The sequence below is a fragment of the Budorcas taxicolor genome, chromosome 12 (genome assembly GCF_023091745.1).
Source record: "Budorcas taxicolor isolate Tak-1 chromosome 12, Takin1.1, whole genome shotgun sequence".
Classification (NCBI taxonomy): Eukaryota; Metazoa; Chordata; class Mammalia; order Artiodactyla; family Bovidae; genus Budorcas; species Budorcas taxicolor.
In genome coordinates this window covers 21761609-21782412 of record NC_068921.1, presented here as the reverse complement: position 1 = coordinate 21782412, position 20804 = coordinate 21761609, and the positions used below count along the sequence as shown (strand labels likewise).

At 42.6% G+C, this 20804-nt stretch overlaps 1 protein-coding gene across 1 annotated transcript in view; it reads left to right on the top strand.

The window, feature by feature from the left end:
* Positions 1 to 20804, top strand: part of SLC25A15 (solute carrier family 25 member 15) — a 297070-nt gene that overhangs the window by 111593 nt on the left and 164673 nt on the right. The window lies entirely within an intron of this gene.

Here is a 20804-nt window from a genome sequence, read left to right as displayed (position 1 = left end):
AGGTGTTAAATCAGAGCTTATTGGGATTACATGACCCCTTTCAGTTGCCTGGGACTCTGCCTGGTTGTGTAATAATAGCCATCTACCCAAAGGCGGCTCCTTTGCCACCAGTCCTGGTTCTACCAGGGACTGGCTTTCATCCCAGACTGGATTAATCTGGCTATTTGAAGATTTATCCCTTCATGCACCAAAACAGAAATATGATTTAAATTGTTCTCTATGAAATGTTCATGTATCTACCCTTCTTTGCTTTTAAAATAGAAGATCAGTTCAGTTCAGTTCAGTCGCTCAGTCATCTCCGACTGTTTGCGACCCCTTGGACTGCAGCACGCTCGGCCTCCCTGTGCATCACCAACTCCTGGAGTTTACTCAGACTCATGTCCATTGAGTCGGTGATGCCATCCAACCATCTCATTCTCTGTTGTCCCCTTCTCCTCCTGCCTTCAATCTTTCCCGGCATCATGGTCTTTTCAATTTCTTCGCATTAGGTGGCCAAAGTATTGGAGTTTCAGCTTCAACATCAGACCTTCCAATGAACACCTGGAACTGATCTCCTTTAGGATGGACTGGTTGGATCCCCTTGCAGTCCAAGGGACTCTCAAGAGTCTTCTCCAACACCACAGTTCAAAAGCATCAATTCTTTGGTGCTCAAATTTCTTTATAATCCAACTCTCACATCCATACATGACTACTGGAAAAACCATAGCTTTGAATATACTGCATATGATTTACCTAGGTTTAAATAGAATATACTGCATATGATTTAACATTTCTGGATGAACCCTATTACAAAACGTGATGCCCCATGACTACGGAAATGTATAACATTGTCTGATTTTGTTTCAATCATTCCAGGCTCACACTCTTTTGGATTCTTAGGTCATACTTTTAGTTTTTTCTCCTTCACTGCCAAGGTGTCACTATTACCACTGTGCCTTCTAGTGTACACTGCAGCTACTTCTTATCCCCTATGGGTGAGGGAATGAGATGTCTGTTATCACAATACCACATGTATTAATAAAATAAGTCTATAGATCCAGAGAGAGACCTGGTAACCTCTCACATTATTAACATACATGAGATTTGAGTATGATTCAAAAGAAGTGACGGAAGCTAGAAAGGAAATAAAATGATACGTTGGAGTTGATTATGGAAAAATCTCTGAGCAGCCAAATTACAAAACATAAGACTGCATTGTTCTTTAATTAAGGTGTATTTCATACACAACACAATGTGTACATCTTCAGTATATAGTTTAATGTTTTGACAAATGTATACACCTGTGCGTGCATGCTAAGTCACTTCAGTCATGTCTGACTCTTTACGACTCCATGGATCATAGCCCACCAGGCTCCTCTGTCCATGAGATTCTCAGGCAAGAATACTGGAGTGGGTTGCCATGCCCTCCTCCAGGGGATCTTCCTGACCCAGGGGTTGAACCCACGTCTCTTATGTCTCCTGCACGGGCAAGTGGGTTCTTTACCACTAGTACCACCTGGGAAATCCAGTATATACTTATGTAACCCCATTACTCAAAGCAAGATTCAGACCATTTCCAAGATGCAGAAGTTCCTTTGTGTCCTTTCAAGCCAATGCCCTTCCCCCTGCCATCACACATCCCCAGAGACAACGGTTGTTCTGATTTCTGGTGCTATAGTATTTATTTGCCTGTCCTTGGACTTTACATAAATGGAATCATGCAATATACTCTCTTCTATGTCTGGCTTCTTTTGTTTAACATAATGTTTTGGAGGTTCAAGCTGCTGCACGTATTGGTGGCTTATTCTTTTTTATTGTTGAGTAGTGGTGAATTACGGGGCTTCCCAGGTGACACAGTGGTAAAGAATCTACCTGCAATACAGGAAACATGTGTCGAGTCCCTAGGTTGGGAAGATCCCCTGGGGAAGGAAATGGCAACCCACCCCAGTATTCTTGCCTGAGAAATCTCATGGACGGAGGAGACTGGTTGGCCACAGTCCATGGGGTTGCGAAGAACTGGACATGACTGAGTGACTGAGCGCACATGGTAGGGGCATTATACATATACAGCTCAATCTGTTTATCCAGCCTTCTGTTGATGGAATTTGGTTTATTTCTAGCTTGGTGCTATTACGACTAGAGCCCTATAAATATTTAAATATAGGTCATTTGTGGACATATGTTTTTATTTCTCTTGGGTAAATACCTAAGAGTGGAATTTTTTTAAATAGGCCAATCTTACTACCTGCATTTATAATGACTTCATATACATAATCATTTCTTAAACGTTATTGATTGGCTTTTAATTTTTAGTTAGTCTATAACAAAGCCAGTGAAATGTAACTAGAGTTACAGGAGAGAGAAAACAGCAGAGAAGAGAGTATAGTACGTAGAAGGAACAACACTCGCAAAGGCCCCGAGGAGGCAAATATTTGATATATTTGGGGAGTTGCGTGAAAGCTTTGTGGCTGGAGCAAATAACGTCTGAAGGAAATGGCAGCAGGAACCGAAGCTGGTGGGATGGAGGGGTCAGACTACGTAGGGTTTAGTAGGTTGCATTAAGCATGCTAGATTTGGGAGTTCTCTGGTGGTCCAGTGGTTAAGCGGAGAAGGCAACGGCACCCCACTCCAGTACTCTTGCCTGGAAAATCTCATGGACGGAGGAGCCCGGGAGGCTGCAGTCCATGGGGTCGCTGAGGGTCGGACATGACTGAGCGCCTTCACTTTCACTTTTCACTTTCATGCATTGGAGAAGGAAATGGCAACCCACTCCAGTGTTCTTGCCTGGAGAATCCCAGGGACAGGGGTGCCTGGTGGGCTGCCATCTGTGGGGTTGCACAGAGTCGGACATGACTGACGTGATTTAGCCTTAGCCTAGCCAGTGGTTAAGACTGCATTTTCACTGCCAAAGGCCCAGGGAATTAAGCTGCAAGGCCAAAAAAAAAAAAACAATGCTAGATTTTATCTTAAGATAAGTGCATGCAACCAGTGATTTCAGGAGGTCAAATATTTCAGGGGAGGAGATGGAAGTATATAAACGAAGAAGCAAACAAAGCTCCTTAGTAAAGCTTTGGAGAGATGGGCAGGGCCATAGTTGGGCTAGAGATGAAGAAATATAGGCTTATTGGAGACATTTTGGAAAAAGAACTTGAGCCCATGGCATCTACCAAGTAAATTTTGATGTTAAAAAAAAATAGAGCAAAATTTCAAGAAAATTTCCAAGCACTATTTTTAAAATCTTAAATTCACCATCTTTTTTGGTGTGGGCTGATTTTCTGTGAGACATTAAAGGTATTGCCAGGACAGCTGAAACAAATGAGACTAAGGAGAGAAAGTAAATAAAAGAGCAAAGAGTGAGATAGAGCAAGAGATTATTCATTTAATTTCAAGTATTAGGAAGCCAGTACTAAAACAGAGAAGTGGGATGACAATGAATGGTACCTTATTGTAGCCCAGGCTCATTAAGTTTTCTAAATGGCTGGGCTCAGAGACCTATTTCTTCTTTTGGTTTCACATCTGCATCTTCAGTGAAATAGGGAAACATCCAAGCCCTTTACTACACAGTGGTGTAGAAGTGATAATGTTCCCAAAATACATTTATAGCATGTGCATCTGAAATCACTCTAAAACACATTTTTTTTTTTTACAGTGAAATAGGTCAGACAAAGAAAGACAAATACTATATTGTATCACTTGTATGTCAAACCTAAAAAAGCTGCACTCACAGAAACAGACTAGAATGGTGGTCACCAGGAGCTGAGTGGTGGGGGAAAAGGAGGTGTTGGTCAAATAGTATTAATGCAACCTACCAGTTACAGGATGAATAAGTTCTGGGGATGTAAGGTACAGCTCGGTGATCATAGTTAATAAGAATGTAGTATATACTCGGTAGTTGATAACAAAAGTAGATCGTAAATGTTCCCACCACAAAACAAAGAAGAAAATGACATCACATAAAAGAAATGGGAAGTATGCGACAGGATGCAAGTATTAACTAATGCGATGGTGGCAATCACTTTGCAATGAGTGTTTCCAATCAACACTCGTACACCTGAAACTTACACAATGATAAATGTCAATTATGTTTCAATAAAGCTGGAAAAAAAAGTAAACACATATATTTCATTGGACTCATGCAATTGGAATCTACCAGTGGCAGTGCCGAAAGGGTAGAATAAGGAAGCTTTGGTCACCCCCATAATCTTCATTACCCCTATCAAAGCTCCCCCAAAAATATACAATCTAAAGAATGACAAACATGCTCTACAAATGAACTTCCTCCGTCCAGCAGTGACCACAGAAACACTTAACCACTGGGAGGGCATGAGCACTGCAAGGACACTGCCTATAAATAACCAATAGGGGTATCCTAGCATGGACTGCGGGTACCACCTACACATCTGCCCTCCTCCATCCACTCATTTTCCTCCGAACTCCGATAACATTTCTGGTTTACTGCTGTCTCCTGCCCATTCTGCTTGTCCTTAGGTGCATGCTTTACTATCATTTGGTGGGATTTCAGTATGCATTGAAAAGCTATGTTTAGCAAAAAGTCTACAAGATGCTCTATTCTGTTATCACATTCGCTCCTTATACCACCCTTACGAGAAAGGTATTATTGCGGAGAGTGAAAAAGTTGGCTTAAAGCTCAACATTCAGAAAACGAAGATCACGGCATCTGGTCCCATCACTTCATGGCAAATAGATCGGGAAACAGGGGAAACAGTGCCAGACTTTATTTTTGGGGGGGCTCCAAAATCACTGCAGATGGTGATTGCAGCCATGAAATTAAAAGACGCTGACTCATTGGAAGGAAAGTTATGACCAACCTAGATAGCATATTCAAAAGCAGAGACATGACTTTGCCAACAAAGGTCTGTCTAGTCAAGGCTATGGTTTTCCAGTGGTCATGTATGTGAGAGTTGGACTGTGAAGAAAGATGAGCGCTGAACAATTGATGCTTTTGGAGTGTGGTGTTGGAGAAGACTCTTGAGAGTCCCTTGGACTGCAAGGAGATCCAACCAGTCCATCCTAAAGGAAATCAGTCCTGAATATTCATTGGAAGGACTGATGCTAAAGCTGAAACTCCAATACTTTGGCCACCTGATGTGAAGAACTGACTCATTTGAGAAGACCGTGATACTGGGAAAGATAGAAGGCTGAAGGAGAAGGGGACGACAGGGGATGAGATGATTGGATGGCATCACTGACTCCATCGACATGAGTGTGAGTGAACTCTGGGAGTTGGTGATGGACAGGGAGGCCTGGGTGCTGCAGTCCATGGGGTCACAAAGAGTCAGACATGACTGAGTGACTGAACTGAACTGAACATAAGGAAACCAAGGTACAAGCATGGTTACAATTCCTACTCAAGGTCGGATATTAATAATTATAATGGAACAATATTCAAGTTAGTCAATCTGGTGACAAAGTCTCTGCTCTTTCCTCCCAAAGAAGAAGCATCTCCCAACGTGCGTGGATGTGATTGCTATACTTCTCTCTCCATATTAATATGCTTTCCCCAAACTTCTGCTAGTATCATGTTTTTCAAAAGTGGATCAACTGTCCACTTGTGTCAGAAGCATTTGGATGTGATTATTTCAAATGTGAATTCTGAGTTCCACCCTAGGGCTACTGAACCTCGGCCTCAAGGAGGCTGGGGGTGGGGATTTGCATTTTAAGCTATTCTCTAGATGATAATGCCCAGACTATGTTGAGAAGCATTGCTCTAATTAATGCATGCCTCTGCAAAGCAGTAACACCCACCATTCCTTTCTGGCCTGAATTCCTTTTGCTGTTAGGATAATGTATTTATATCTTGATGAATCCAAGCTGTTTCACAGTAATATTAGAGAAGACCATGTCAGATAATTGAGGGGAAATATCGAGGAGTAAACATTCCATCACTTTTTCCAGTATAGAGCATCTAAAAACGCTGCTACCAAAAACTGTAAATATGTTACAACAGAAAACATAATTTTAAAAGCTAGATGGGGTCCAAAATCACTGCAGATGGTGACTGCAGCCATGAAATTAAAAGACACTTGCTCCTTGGAAGAAAAGCTAGGACCAACCTAGACAGCATATTAAAAAGCAGAGACATGACTTTGCCAACAAAGGTCTGTCTAGTCAAAGCTATGGTTTTTATGTATGGATGTGAGAGTTGGACTATAAAGTTGAGTGCTGAAGAATTGATGCTTTTGAATTGAGAAGACTCTTGAGAGTCCCTTGAACTGCAAGGAGATCCAACCAGTCCATCCTAAAGTCCATCCAATCAGTCTTGATATATTCATTGGAAGGACTGATGCTAAAACCAAAACTCTAATACTTTGGCCCCCTGATGTGAAGAACCGACTCATTGGAAAAGACCCTGATGCTGGGAAAGATTGAAGGCAGGAGGAGAAGGGGACGACAGAGGATGAGATGGTTGGATGGCATCACTAACTCCATGGACACGAGTCTGAGCAAACTCCGGGAGTTGGTGATGGACAGTGAGGCCTGGTGAGCTGCAGTCCATGGGGTTGAAAAGAGTCGGACATGACCAAGCAACTGCACTAAACTGAGACTGGGGTAAAACTAGTAAGAGGACCAGAAAGGACTAGAAAACAAATCCAATGGATAAGCTAATGTTCACACTAATCCTGCTGGCTGGAACATCCCAGGGAGCCAGCAGACACAGTCCGAGGATTGAGCAGGTGGGACTCAGACTGTACCCCACACAAAGCCAGGCTGAAGGAGGCATCTTAGTGAATGAACCGGTCACGCACCATGCTAATGTTGGTCGTGAATCTGTTAGGAGAAAACGTGTGTGTGCTAAGTCACTTCCGTTGTGTCCAACTCCACCAGGCTCCTCTGTGCATGGGCTTCTCCAGGCAAGAACTGAAGTGGGTTGCCATGCCCTCCTCCAGGGGATCGTCCCAACCCAGGGATCAAACCCGCGTCTCTTATGTCTCCTGCAGTCAGGCAGGCTCCTTATGACTAGCGCCACCAGGGAAGCCCCTAGGAAGGGATTCTGTGAATAACTTTGCTGTGAATCCTTTTAGGGGTGAGCATCCCTGATTCACCACGCTAGAAGCCACGCATCGGAGAGGCAGATCTAACCCTGGCTAACAGTGAGAGCTCTGGAGGAAATGGCTGGAGTACTAGCTTGATTCCATCATTCTCCCAGTGTGGACTTGGACGAGCTCTTGACCCTCGCTGGGTCTCAGTGTCCTTGTCTGAAAACATGTGCCTGACAAGGTTGATGTAAAGATTAAAGTGCCTTTACCAATGTCTCATAAGTAGCAAGCTCCCAACAGGTATCAACTGTGTTAGAGTCAAACACTGGTCCCTGCAGCAAATCCCAAGCAGACAAGCCTCTTTGGACTTCACCTTTTTTTTTTTTTTTTGAAGTTTTTTATTTTTTTAATTTTAAAATCTTTAATTCTTACATGTGTTCCCAAACATGAACCCCCCTCCCACCTCCCTCCCCATACCTTTAAATGTCCAAGTTATACCCATATATAACTGGCAGGTTATTTCTTTAACATTCTGGAAATCTAAGTATATACAGTATATCACTTTGCAGCTACTTTTCATAGAAGTGTAACTCTACATGCTAATTTCAAGCAGTTCAAGCTAATTTCATTTATTCCAACTTGGCCTAGCACCTCCTTCCTGTCCTCCATTCTTATCTCCAGCCCCTGGCCCATTGCTACCAAACACTGCCTCGGGAGGGTTTCCAGCCCCTCCCAAATTCAAACGTTCCCTAGTACTGCTGCTGCTGGGGTTTTTTTCCAGCTTTGTTGTTGGTCAGTTGCTCAGTCACGTCTGACTCTTTGCCACCCCATGAACTGCAGCACGCCAAGCTTCCCTGTCCGTCACCATCTCCTGGAGTTTGCTCAAACTCATGTCCATTGAGTCAGTACTGACATCCAACCATCTCATCCTCTGGTGCCCCCTTCTCCTCTTGCCCTCAATCTTTCCCAGCATCAGGGTCTTTTCCAGTGAGCTGGCTCTTCACATCAGGTGGCCAAAGTATTGGAGCTTCAGCTTCAGCATCAGTCCTTCCAGTGAATATTCAGGGTTGATTTCCTTTAGGATTAACTGCTTTGGTCTCCTTGCAGTCCAACGGACTCTCAAGAGCCTTCTCCAGCACCACAGTTCAAAACCGACAATTCTTTGGTGTTCACGTTCTTTATGGTCCAACTCTCACATCAGTACATGACTACTTGCTTAGCTTTTTTAAAAATACTCTCAGAATTTCTGCTTTGCCAAGCTTGTATAACTTCTGCCTACAGTTAATAAGCAGCTGTTTTTATAGTTACCACACCCTTCTAAACTCTAGAAAACAGTCAAATTCCATGAAAGTAAATTTTGTGCTTTAAGATTGTTTATAAATGGGGGAAAGCCTCCTCTTTCACTTAAGTTGTTTCTTATGGGATGGGTCATAAAACTTAAACTAGGTAATAGAACTTTGGATAGGTCACCCTAGCACCAAAAGTATATCCTGTATTCTATCCACTAATCACTTCCTGATGTTATTAGAGGCTGGAAAGGAACACCCCAAAATGAAAAGCAGTGTTAGGGATCTGGGATATCTTTTCTCTTCTTCAAAAGCTTCCTTGAGTCTTAAACCAGATTTTAAATATATGGAAATTAAGTTAAAATTACTCATTATGACTTTTCTCTCTTGACCCATGTAAATTTCAAACATTCACTATTCATGACTCTCACCTTTTTAAACATCAGAATCAATTGTTTTTTTTTAAAGGTAGGTCAAACAAACATCTTTGTCATAACATTTTTTTTTTTTTACGACAGTGAGCAAGGAACCCATAGTAAGTTCCTGCTACCCCTCCTATTTTAGAAGAAGTCTTTCCTGCAATAGCTCAGACTAGAAATTTACATTTTTCTTCCCTGGGACTTCCCTGGTGGTCCAGTGTTTGGGACTTCGCCTTCCAACGCAGGGGGTGCAGATTCCATCGCTTTTCGGGGAGCTAAGACTCCATACGCCTCTCAGCCAAAACAACAAAACAGGAAACAGGAACAATATTGTAACACGTTGAATAAAGACTTCAAAAATGGTCCACATCAAAAAAAAGAAAATCTTAAAAAATAATAATAATAATAAAATAATATTTTTTTTCTGTCATGCTAAAACCCAAAGGGGTCACACGACTGATTGAGAACACAGCACAAATGCCTCAGACGAATTGTGTTTTAATAAAGCATGGCTCAAAATAGCCAAAGTCCAACCTCCATAAAATACTGCTCTGCCTGGATGTTCTTGAACAAAGAAATTTCAGTTGGAAAACATTCACTGCAGGGTCTGTGCTCAGAGGTTTGGAGCATCTGAACTCAGCGATGGTTGGACAAACAGCTGGTGACCTCCTGGGAGCAGCGCTGGGGCTCTTGCACGGCTGATCACGTATAGATTATAAAATTACTCTTCTGCTCTTTAGTCAGCTCAGCTGCTCAGTGGTGTCTCTGTGACCCCATGGACTGCAGCATGCCAGGCTTCCCTGTCCATCACCAACTTCCACTTTTCAGCGTCCCCCAGAATGATGGGAAATCATGTGCTGCCTCAGGGACCTGTGGAAAGGACATGGTATTTGGTCCAGGAGATCGCTCCTGGCCTGGACGATGGTTGTACCCTTGAGCAAGTTCTTGTTCTCTGAGCCTTCCACGGCCACACAAATTCAATAAGACAGCATACACCTATGCAGCTACCTATTAATAGAAAACACACAATAAGTGCATCTTCATTACTGGGAAAAAACATGTCTCTGTAGGGTCTTCTGGGAAATCACTCATAACAAGCCCTTCTTTGTAAACTGTTTCCATAGGTTGTAGCAGTCAACAAAGCTCTTAAGAGAAATCAGATAAAGACACAATGCCCATAAGTTCTGAAATCTCGATTAAACCAATGTTGAAGACTAAATTTTAATTTTAGGCCAGTTTGACGCCCAGAGGTCCCTCTCTGGTTTCTGCTTCCTGTAAGCCTGGGTTTCCTGCCTTCAGGAGTCTCGTGCAGTCTGTAAATGAGTGAAGCAAGATCACAGGGAGTATTAGGAACTGTGGAAAACTGGACTGTATCGGCCCCATCAAAAAACAAAAAAAAAAAGATTCTAATTCAAACATTTTGTCCAAAACTCACCTGTAGGCTAAGGCCAAGTCTCAGGCAAGCAGACATGAGCTTTTCAAAAAATAGTTTTATTTATTTATGGCTGTACTGGGTCGTTGCTGCTGCGCTCAGGCTTTCTCTAGTTGTGGCGAGCAGGGGCTACTCTAGTTGCAATTCACAGGCTTCTCCCTGTGGTGGCTCCTCTTGTTGTGGACCACGGGGCTCTAGGTACACGGGCTCAGCAGTTGTGGCACACAGACTCAGTTGTCTTGTGACACATGGGATGTTCTCGGACCAGGGACTGAACCTGTGTCCAGTGCAAATTCTTAGCCCCTGGACCACCAGGGAAGCCCTGCTTTTGTTCTTTAATGGGTATACCTTAACAGGATGAAGTGGGCATTAACTGACATTCAGTCTTGTAGTCATACACAGTGCTTTGCTAAACTTTGAGTACTAAATTCCTAGATGCTTACTCAGGTTTGGCCTTTCTCCTCCTCCATCATCTAGCCAGTATGCTAACACGTCTTGCAGCTGTCAGCAGGAAGCCATTATTAAAAGATGTGTGGCCAGCTGGGAGCTCATTCAAGCCTTATCCGGCGGAGTAACTGGACTCATTCAACAGGAATTTGTAGAGTACCTACCCTGAGCAGAACCACACACCACACATGCATCTAGGCAGGTTTTCCTACTTTTCAGCTCCTATTTTACTCCAAGGATTTAGATTTAGCAAGATTAGCAAGTCATGTCATCAGTTTCTTATTCCTTTAAATAAACAGGCACCTTCCAGTTATCAGCAGCAAAATGTTTTGTTGTTATTTATAAGTAGAATCACAGCAAATCTGCTTCTAATCTTGTCATTTGTTTTTAAAATATTTATTCTATTTATCTGGCTGCACCAGGTCTTAAGTTGCGGCAGATGAACTTTAGCATACGAACCCTTAGTTGGGGCATGCAGGATCTAGCTCCCTGGCCAGGGATCGAACCCTGGCCCCCTGCATTGGCAGCGCAGAGTCTTAGCCACTGTACCACCAGAGAAATTCCTCATCTTGCCCTTTCTAAGCTTGTTTGAAAGTTGTTCTGAACTCTGCTTAAGTCACCCCAGCCAGGAGAAACGAGGCACCAGGCACTCTGCTCAAGCATTGCAAGGCTTTATGCCCTGCTGGAGTTTGTGATCTAACATGACCACCTATGACTCTGGTGAACACAAAATGGATAAACGGAATTATAAATGCCCTACAAAAGCAGGCAAAATACAGAGATTTTAGAATGGTAAAATGTATACACCGGTTGTCACAATAGACCTGTTGGGATGCAATGTAAAATAATGATTATAAAGTTCCAGTGAGCAAGGGCAAAGATCTTGAAATTAGAGTGATTTTTTACTGGATCTCAGTTTCAGTCTACTGGAGGTAAAAGCCAGATACAATGAACTGAAGAGGGAGTGGGGCAGGGAGAGAAGAAAAGAGCTGATAAAAGGGAAGAAAATAGCATAGATAACTCCTCCAAGAAGCCCAGTGGGATCAGAGAGGGCATGCGATCCTTAGCACAGGTAGAAGGGACAGCAAAAATGTAAACTGAGAAGGGTTTGGAAGCAGATAGTTAGTAGTTGGAGACCAGGAAGCAGGGCTTCAAGGTTGCACAGCTCCTGAGGACTTGGTTCACGGTGTAGACAGTGGGCATGTTGTGCCCCAGAGTTGTGAAATTGGGTGTTTCCATCTTACTCTCTCCATTAACTCCATTTTAGCTCTGAATTAAGAAGTAAGGAAAAAAAAAAAAAAAAAGAACACCTATTTCCAACAGAGAGAGCACAGGGATAATCATGATGGTAGTTGCCTGGTTGGGACAAGGTAATAAAGAAATATGATCTCTTTCATGCTTTCCTGGTGGCTCATACGATATCAAATCCGCCTGCCAATGCAGGAGACCTGAGTTTTGATCCCTGGGTCAGGAAGAAGATCCCCTGGAGAAGGGAATGCCTACCCACTCCAGTATTCTTGCTTGGAGAATTCTACGGACAGAGGAACCAGTGGGCTATATTTATAGTCCATGGGGTCGCAAAGCGTCAGACACAACTGAGTGACTAAAACTATACTTTCAAATATGTCAAGTCTATCAAAAGAGTTGATGTCATGGGAGGACATGGGAGTTGAATCTTGGGACGTCAAATGGTGGCCAAGGGACACCAAGAGCTTGGAAGATGGCTGGACCACACACCGGGGTCCTTCACTCACAACTTCTCACTCAATAGTATCAACAGTCTAGCAAGAAGAGATGGTTATTCCTTTATGGATAAGAAACCTGAAGTCCACAGTGGTGAAGTCCACACGCAAGTTCACGCAGTTGGGGAACTTGGCAGAGCCAAGACCCCAAAGACAATGAAGCTTCCCCCTTTGAGTGCTTCAAGTGCTGCTTGAGACACAGAGGAATAGTGTGTCCGATCCCTGCCCCCAGCTCTCACATGCTGTTGGGAACAATAGCATACGAATAACCATAAAGCAATGAGATGAATGCCAAACTGGTTTATGAGCAAAGTACTGTGGGAACACAGGTTTAGAAATTCTCCCAGGCAGCTGTATACTTGGCAGGGAGGGAGAGTGAGAAAGGAATAAATGATTATAAAATATTGACTTTTTAAAACCCCATGAGTTTATGGAGAGGGAAGGTGGCCATCACCACTTTCATCGAGTGTTTCAGCATTGCTAATTATGGGACACCTGTGCCTCCTGCTGTGATGGGACACAGAACACCCCAACTCCCCAGGAGTCTTCAAATGAATCCAAGCAGGGCTTTAGACATGACTTCCTGGTTACAAGAAAGACAGAGAAAGAGGAACACATTACCACTGTCAGCAGGCAATCAGACAAATCTACATTTGACAGGACAACTGGCAAAGTCAGTGTCATTTTTTTATGTATGTGGAGGAACAATCCAGGACACAAGAAAATATAATCAAATGCAAAGCAAGAACCTCAACTAGATTCTGAGTCAGAAAAAGACTTTTAGGGGACAACTGGGGAAATCTGACATGGACTGGATATTATTTGGGGGAATCATTTTCTTTGTTGTTCAGTTGCTCAGTGTCCGACTCTGCAACCCCACAGACTGCAGCACACCAGGCTTCTCTGTCCTTCACCATCTCCCGGAATTTGCTCAAACTCATGTCCATTGAGTCAGTGATGCCATCCAACCATCTCATCCTCTGTCGTCCCCATCTCCTCCTGCCTTCAATCTTTCCCAGCATCAGGGTCTTGTTTTCTTAGGTGTGATAATAATATGGGTTTTGTAGAAGAATGTCTTTATTGTTAGTAGATACATTTTAAAGGATCATGTGTATCCGCAACGTATTATTTTTCCTTTTCTTTTTCTTTCTTGGTCACACCTTAGAGTTTGTGGGCACTTAGTTCCCCAAGATTAGGGATGGAACCCCTGTACCCTGCAGTAGAAGCGTGGAATCCTAACCGCTGGAATTCCATGCAACGTAGTTTTAAATTGTTCAGTAACACACACGCACACACACACACACACACACACACACACAGGATTGAACTATAGGAAATTATTTATATTCAACTATTTTCTATTACAATTTCATATGGTCCAACCTAATAAATAGAAGAAATTTCCCAGTTGGAGCAAAAATATGTAAAACATGAAAGTATGAAACAGACACACACACAAGATCAATCCAGGGGGTCCAATAAAAGAGAAATAACAATTCCAGGAAGAACAGAGAAGACTGAGGGGAGAAAGACACCAAAGACACATCACAAAGAAAAATTTCAGAACTAAAGAGACATGCTTTCCATTAAAAAGGGCCTGCTGAGTTTTAATTAGGGGGAATGGGAAAAGCCACATTTCATTTGGAAGATATTAAGGAGGTTTTACAAGAGAGGTCCTAAGAGTTTTTCTGGGACTGGGAAAAATCAACTTCTACAAGAAAGAAGGGGCTTCCCCGGTGGCTCAGTGGTAAATAATCTGCCTGCCAACGCAGAAGACTCAAATTCAATCCCTGGGTCAGAAAGATCCCCTGGATTAGGAAATGACAACCCACGGACAGAGGAGCCTGGGAAGTTACAGTCCAAGGAGTTGCAAGAATTGGATGGAATTTAACGACTGAACAACAAGAAACAAGGTTAACAGTGGCATTTGATTTCTCATTAGCTACACTAGAAGCACGGGTCTAATAGCTTCAGAATTCAGGGGGAACACTGGTTTTCAATCTGGAAAACCCATACCTAGTCAAATTATTTGTGAAGGCAAAATGGAAGATTTTTTTAGTCGTGCAAATACCCAGAAAGCTTCCTTGCCACAAACCTTTTCTTGAGAAGTTATTTGAGCACCTACTCCATCAGCAGAACAACGTGACCAAGATCGTCTGCTGTTTGAGTAGATGAGCCACCAGTTCATAGTTGAGCCAAGAGAAGGGCTCCAGGAAAGAAAGGGGTTTCATAAGATATAGAATCAAAAGAACTTACACATGCACTACAAGCAGAGGATGCCTGGAAAGAAGAAAAGCAACTAGAATTTCTTTTAAAGACTCTAGACAAAAGTCTCAGTACAAATATGAATCAAGTTAGAAGAGGAAATCAAAGGACTTCAAAAAGGAAAAAAAAAATTATTCCAAGCAATAGATAGAATGGGAAGAAGGTACAGATGTCCTCTTTCAACAAGAAAACACTAGGAAAAGAAAAAAAAAATTTAACCTAGATTTTGAGCAATTGAGAAGCATAGGGTTGTGATACGTTACAGAGCAGGAAACGTACTTCTTGTCTCTGCAATGAATTTATATCATCGACAAATTAGCCTTCATGCTGTTTATCGGTTACTGTCAGACTAGACCTCTGACAGTAGAGGCTACTAGACTCTCACCTGAGGACAAATTTTCTAAGACTTAACTGTGCTTACAGACTAGAATGCAAATATCCTCAGCCACAGAAATCTAAGTTAGAGCACAGCTTGATGAAAAGTTTGGAGGTGGAAGGACAGGTGTAGAGTCTAGAAGTCAGGAGCTCAAATACCCTCTTCTCATGAAATAGAAAGCCAAGAGATGTTGTCTATATTTAGGAGAAGAAAAAACAAAAGTTCAAGGAAATTAAAGTTGCAAAAGTGAACAACAGAGCTAAAAATAGTGATGTAACAATCATGTGTACAGGGGTGATATGAAGATGAATCTTTAGCAACAAGAGTCCGTAAGCAATGTCATAAAATAGCAGCTCCATCATTTTAACACAGTTGGAGAGCTTCAGCACTGGTGCCCTTGCAAAGTGGAACTGAGGCTACGGAATTAAAAGGAACCATTGCTTCCGGTTGTAAATTTTCCTGTACTATTTGTCTTTTTAAAAACTCTGACCAGACCAAACCAAACATAACAATCCTATCTTACAGGGTTATGGTGACGGTCAGGGATAATCTATTATGAAAGCCTGGAAATTTAATCAGGGCCATCTTGTAACTGTTAGGAGCGGGATTTTCTCCTAGTGTTATTATTGGATGTCCAACCTCCCTCATCCTACATTTGTTCCTTCCCTGGGGATCCCAGATGGCTCCACTGCCCAGCTGGCCTGTCAAGCCTACTGTTTCTGCAGCACTCCAGCTTCGAGAATGGTCTATCACTGCCCACCTCTACTCCCGATGCCACCTCCGCTGCTGGGGTGAGCGAGTTCCCATCCTGTGCTTACAGCTCCTGCCACTTGTCTGCCTCAACTGTTGCCAACGCACATCAAGATGTGTCTTATTATTACACATCGACTGATATAAATTTATCAGTTCAAATGCATGCACTTGAAAACTTAACTTTAGCGTACATTGTGTTTAGTTGCTAAGTCATGTCCGACTCTCTGCGATCCTATGTACTGTAGCCCTCCAGGCTCCTCCGTCCATGGGATCTTCCCAGACAGAATACTGGAATGGATTGCCATTTCCTCCTCCACACCATCATATAAATACTCAATTAAAAGTGTAGCTAATAATATACAACACTTCATAGCAGTTTTTGCTGTTTCTGAACTTTACCCCAAAGGACTGCTTTAAAAGAATCTCTCCTTACAAATAAAGCAATATAAGCTCACTATCATTTGAAAAAGAAACATAATTGCTTCATTCCTCTTCATCAGCTTGGGATACAAGCAGACATCCTGTTTTGTTAAAATTAGATGACTCGGAGTCCCTACACCACTTTTACAGAAGAGGTCATTCTTTCCTCTGAGTCCTGTGTCCTGAAATGATTCCCAGCCCCCTTTGGATTCTTATACCTCCTCTTCCTGAGATGTCATGCTGGCCAAAAATCTAGAAGCCATGCTTTCCTCTTCACTCTTCCGATTTGCTCAACACTAGGTCCATGGATAAATTTAAGTACTTCACCCAGGTCACACAGCTTTTGGTGGGTGGGCTTTAGGAGCCAAAATCTAGTGTTTAGGTTGGTTCCAAAACATGCTGTTCTTATGCTTCTGGGGAGGCATCATGGGGGCGCCATGGAGGATCTGGGTAGAATCAAGCATTCCCCAGTTCCCCTTCCCTCCCCAAGAACCTTCTTCCCTTGGCATCACTGCTGTCATACAGCTGTCTGTGTGACTCTTTGCCACCCATCAAGCTCCTTTTGTCCATGGAAATTCTCTAAGCAAGAATACTGGAGTGAGTTACCATTTCCTCTTCCAGGGCATTTTCCTGACCTAGGGAATTGAAGCTGTGTCTCCTGCATTGGCAGGCATATTGTTTACCACTGAGCCACCTGGGAAGCCCTATCATACAGCTACTAAGTGTCAAAAGCAAGACAGTGCATTTTTATGTGAAACTATTACCTTTTTTAATTTTGCTATTTCAAAGTTTTATTAATGAAATTCCCAAGTATCCAGAAAAGCTGGAAAAAAAATAGTACAATAACACAGACATCCACCAGGAGACTTCAACAACTGTTAACATTTGCTGTACTTGTTTCATTCATCTACTGATCTAGCTGTTGAGCTCGAGTTCCTTTCCCAAGGGTTCCTTCTCATTTTCCGACTCTTCCTTTTCACAGCATCATGTTTTTGCTTAACAGATGTAACGTCATTTCACATCTCTTTAGTGATAAGGAATTCATTTTGTAGGGTTTTTATTTGATTCTTCTCATATTCCCTGAATTATACATTTCTTCTGGGGTCAGTTTTTCTCTTTTTAAAGACCTTTCTTTGCCATACTGTTCTCAAATGTTTCATGAATCCAGTAGTTGTCAGGCTCTTCTTATGAATGAGCGAGGAGAAAGGCCGACTAGGACACCGAGTACATGTGCAGGACGTGCTGAGTGGCAGGCTTCAGCTGAGGGTGAACAGTCTGAGATCTGAGTGCTGAGGCTTCTCAAATGCTGGAATGAGATGGCTTTGTGCCAGGTTACCAACGACAACTACTGCTGTTCAAGTTTCCTTGGAAACAGGCTTTGCTGTCTTTATAAAACTCCCCTCTGGTCATTGGTTGGTTGGTTGGTTGGTTTTGGTTTGGTCTGTGGTTGAACATCCAGTTGCTGGGAGCTCTTGGCACCAGTGCTGAAGAGTAGGAATGGAGGATGACCGTTTCGTACAGAGATCTTCACTGTTCTTCCATCTTCTCTTCACTCCAATGACTTCTCTGAGTCCCCAACCTCAGTGAGGGGCTAGCACAGAGGTAGGGCCCCCATCTTCTGGAAGACCCTCTAAACACATCCTGGGCTAGAGCTTCTTCCATTTCGTGTTCTTCCATGTACTTTGTCCTCTAGAAATCCATGGAAATCACTTCATCTCTTGTTCTCTCAACTGCTTTTGGTATTATATGTTTTATATTCGAATCCTAGGAGGGTGAGGAAATAAATATATATGCTGAAGTCCTCATCTTGAACCAGGAATGAACATTTCCATTTTACAATGGGGAAAAAAAGAGGCTCATGTGATTAAGTGACTTACCTAAGATCACACAGCTAGAAAGGGAGGGGCCAGAATTAAACCTGTGTGCTTTTGACTATGCCAAATACTTCTTTTTGTACAAATCATGACTCAGCTGGTATGACCTGGAGAAACAAGCCCTTACATAATACGATATGTTTAAAATACACTGTCATCTGTGTATAAAAATGACTCATAAACTTCCCAGACTAAAAATTGTACAATTTTTACAAGTTATGTATCTAGAATAAAGTGAAAAAAAATCATTAAAGTAGTAAAACAGCAGTTTGATATTTTGTGGATCAGGTTGGAGTGGAACAGACCTCGAGGAGAGAAAATTGGGAGGAAGCATAGGTCATCATTTGGGCAGTAGTGGCAAGGGGTTGGCACACTGAGTGTTCTTGGTTCTATGAAATAAATCCCCTTTAGAAGTCACATCTGGGCAGCAATTGACCAAACGAGATGGTGTGGACTCCAGGCAGTGGGGTGAAAAGAAGACTTGCTAGGAAGACAGGGCACCCTGTCCATGTGGAAGCCACTCTCTCATATACACTCAATACTTCCTTATTTGCACAGACACTGCAAAATGCTCTACAGATGCCTTCATCTCTTTGCTAAAGCATTATCCGGAAAAGTTAAGGATTTCTTCATTTTGGGATGCTTCCAGAAATTAAAAAACCCACATCTCACAGGAACCCATCCCATTCAGAATGGTTTAAGATTTAAAGTGTCGTAAGAATTGTCCCAATTCAACCACAAATACAGTTTGAGGGCTTTTGAATAGCTGGTCATTTATTCAACAAATCTTTATGGAGCTCCTACTCTACGGCAGCCACTGGGGCTAGGACCTAGGGACATGTGGTGGTGGAGGAATAGATTATTTCTAAGGAAGTTAACCACTTCTCCATCAAAGACAGTGCTGAAACATCCACTTTTCTCTTTCAGACAGAGGCCAAATTAGCTTAATTCTGAAACGTAGAGACTGACCCACAGAAAACTGGGCTAGGTGGTAGGTGAATATATTACATGTTGTTATCAACTCACTGTGACATTAATTTAGATGCATGATATACAGGGGAAAGACATAAGTTAACAGAAAATCTTTCCGTTCACAGTGTTTTTCTCTAATTTTCACCTTCCCCATAGCTGCTTTTACCTCAGTCAGATGAAACAATTTTTTGGAAATCCATCGTGAAGTCCAGAAGAAGCAAGCACACCCTCTGTTAAAGGTTGGCACATAATCCTGTGAACTCGGAAAGAGAACAGAGCTTTCCAGTAGGACAAACAAAGAAAAGGGAGATTAAGAAGTCTGATTTCCTCCTCTTCCCATCAGCTGTCAGACACCACTGAATAATTGATTTCTCTTGTTCCTGAAAAGTAGATAGCTATTATTAAAGCATTTCCAAAAGGAAATATATTTTGGTTTTCATTAATAATGGAACAAATGAAGTGGTACTGTGACAAAATAAACTTTTTAAGGTACAGTAATTGCATTTGTGATTTTTCCTTTTCCCCATCTAATTGCACTCTCTCCAATGGTCCCTGAAACCTAGCCAGCAGGCTCACAGCCTGATAAACTCTAAAAGGAAGAAGGAAAACAGAGTCTAAAAGGCAGGGTGGGTGCGGCAGCTAACAAAGGTCAAGATGAACAAAGAAGAAAGTGTAGTCACTCAAGTGTATGCAGATAAGTCGTCAAGTTCAAGGTCTGAGAGGAAGTACAGCAGATTGCAGTGGCCACATGGCACCTGATGACAGACCTCCAGGGACGGAGCCCAACCTCTAGGTTCTTCTCAAACAGGAGGGAAGGGGGCAAGCACAGCATTTAAAAGAATGACACACTCCGAGGACTGGACATAAACTGATTAGAACCAAATAGGTCCAAGATGGCAGACGAGTCCAGTTCCACTAGACTTTGAGCCTCAGTGTATGCTCATTGTAACACATCAGCATGCTAAATGACACACTCACAGGCATCATGACAGTTCCAAGGCTGATCATAAAGATCAAAAAGTGGGTGGTGGCCCAATTTCTGGAAATCCCCACCTCTTTCCAAAATAGCTGGAAAACTCCTTCCACTTCTTAGCTTATGAAATTACCCACCCCTATAAAAACTATCTTTCCAGGTGGCACTAGTGGTAAAGAACCTGTCTGCCAGTGCAAGAGACACAAAAGACATGGGTTCGATCCCTGGGTTGGGAAGATCCTCTGGAGTAGGAAAAGGCAACCCACTCCAGCCTTTTTGCCTGCTAAGTTCTATGGACAAAGGGGCCTGGCGGCTACAGTCTATGGGTGACAAAGAGTCAGACATGACTGAGTGACAACATGTGTGCTAGGTTGCTCACTTGTGTCCAACTCTGCAACCCTATGGGCTGCAGCCCGCCAGGCTCCTCTGTCCATGGGATTCTCCAGGAGTGGGTAGCCATTGCCGTCTCCAGGGGATCTTCCCAATCCAGGGATTGAACCCAGGTCTCCATAATTGCAGGAAGAATCTTTATAGTCTGAGCCACCAGGGAGGCTCAGACATCACCCAATTCTCACCTGAAAGCTATTCTGGAATATCTATGGTATCATTATTTCTAGGTAGCCTAGAAACAGTCATCAATGACAATCAGCCAAATATGAAACCTATTCAATACCGCCTGTGCAGGAGTCAAATTCTGAAATGTTTCTAACTTAATAAATTACAATTCACAGTTGTGTTAGCAAGCTTACTTTGTTCCAGCACTTCTTACAGTTGAAACGCTCAGATGTGTTTCCAGTTGGAAGCTGCCAAGGAAGTGTTCATAGCATTTCACACTCACATGCTGTATCTTGTCATTTTTCATGCTCAC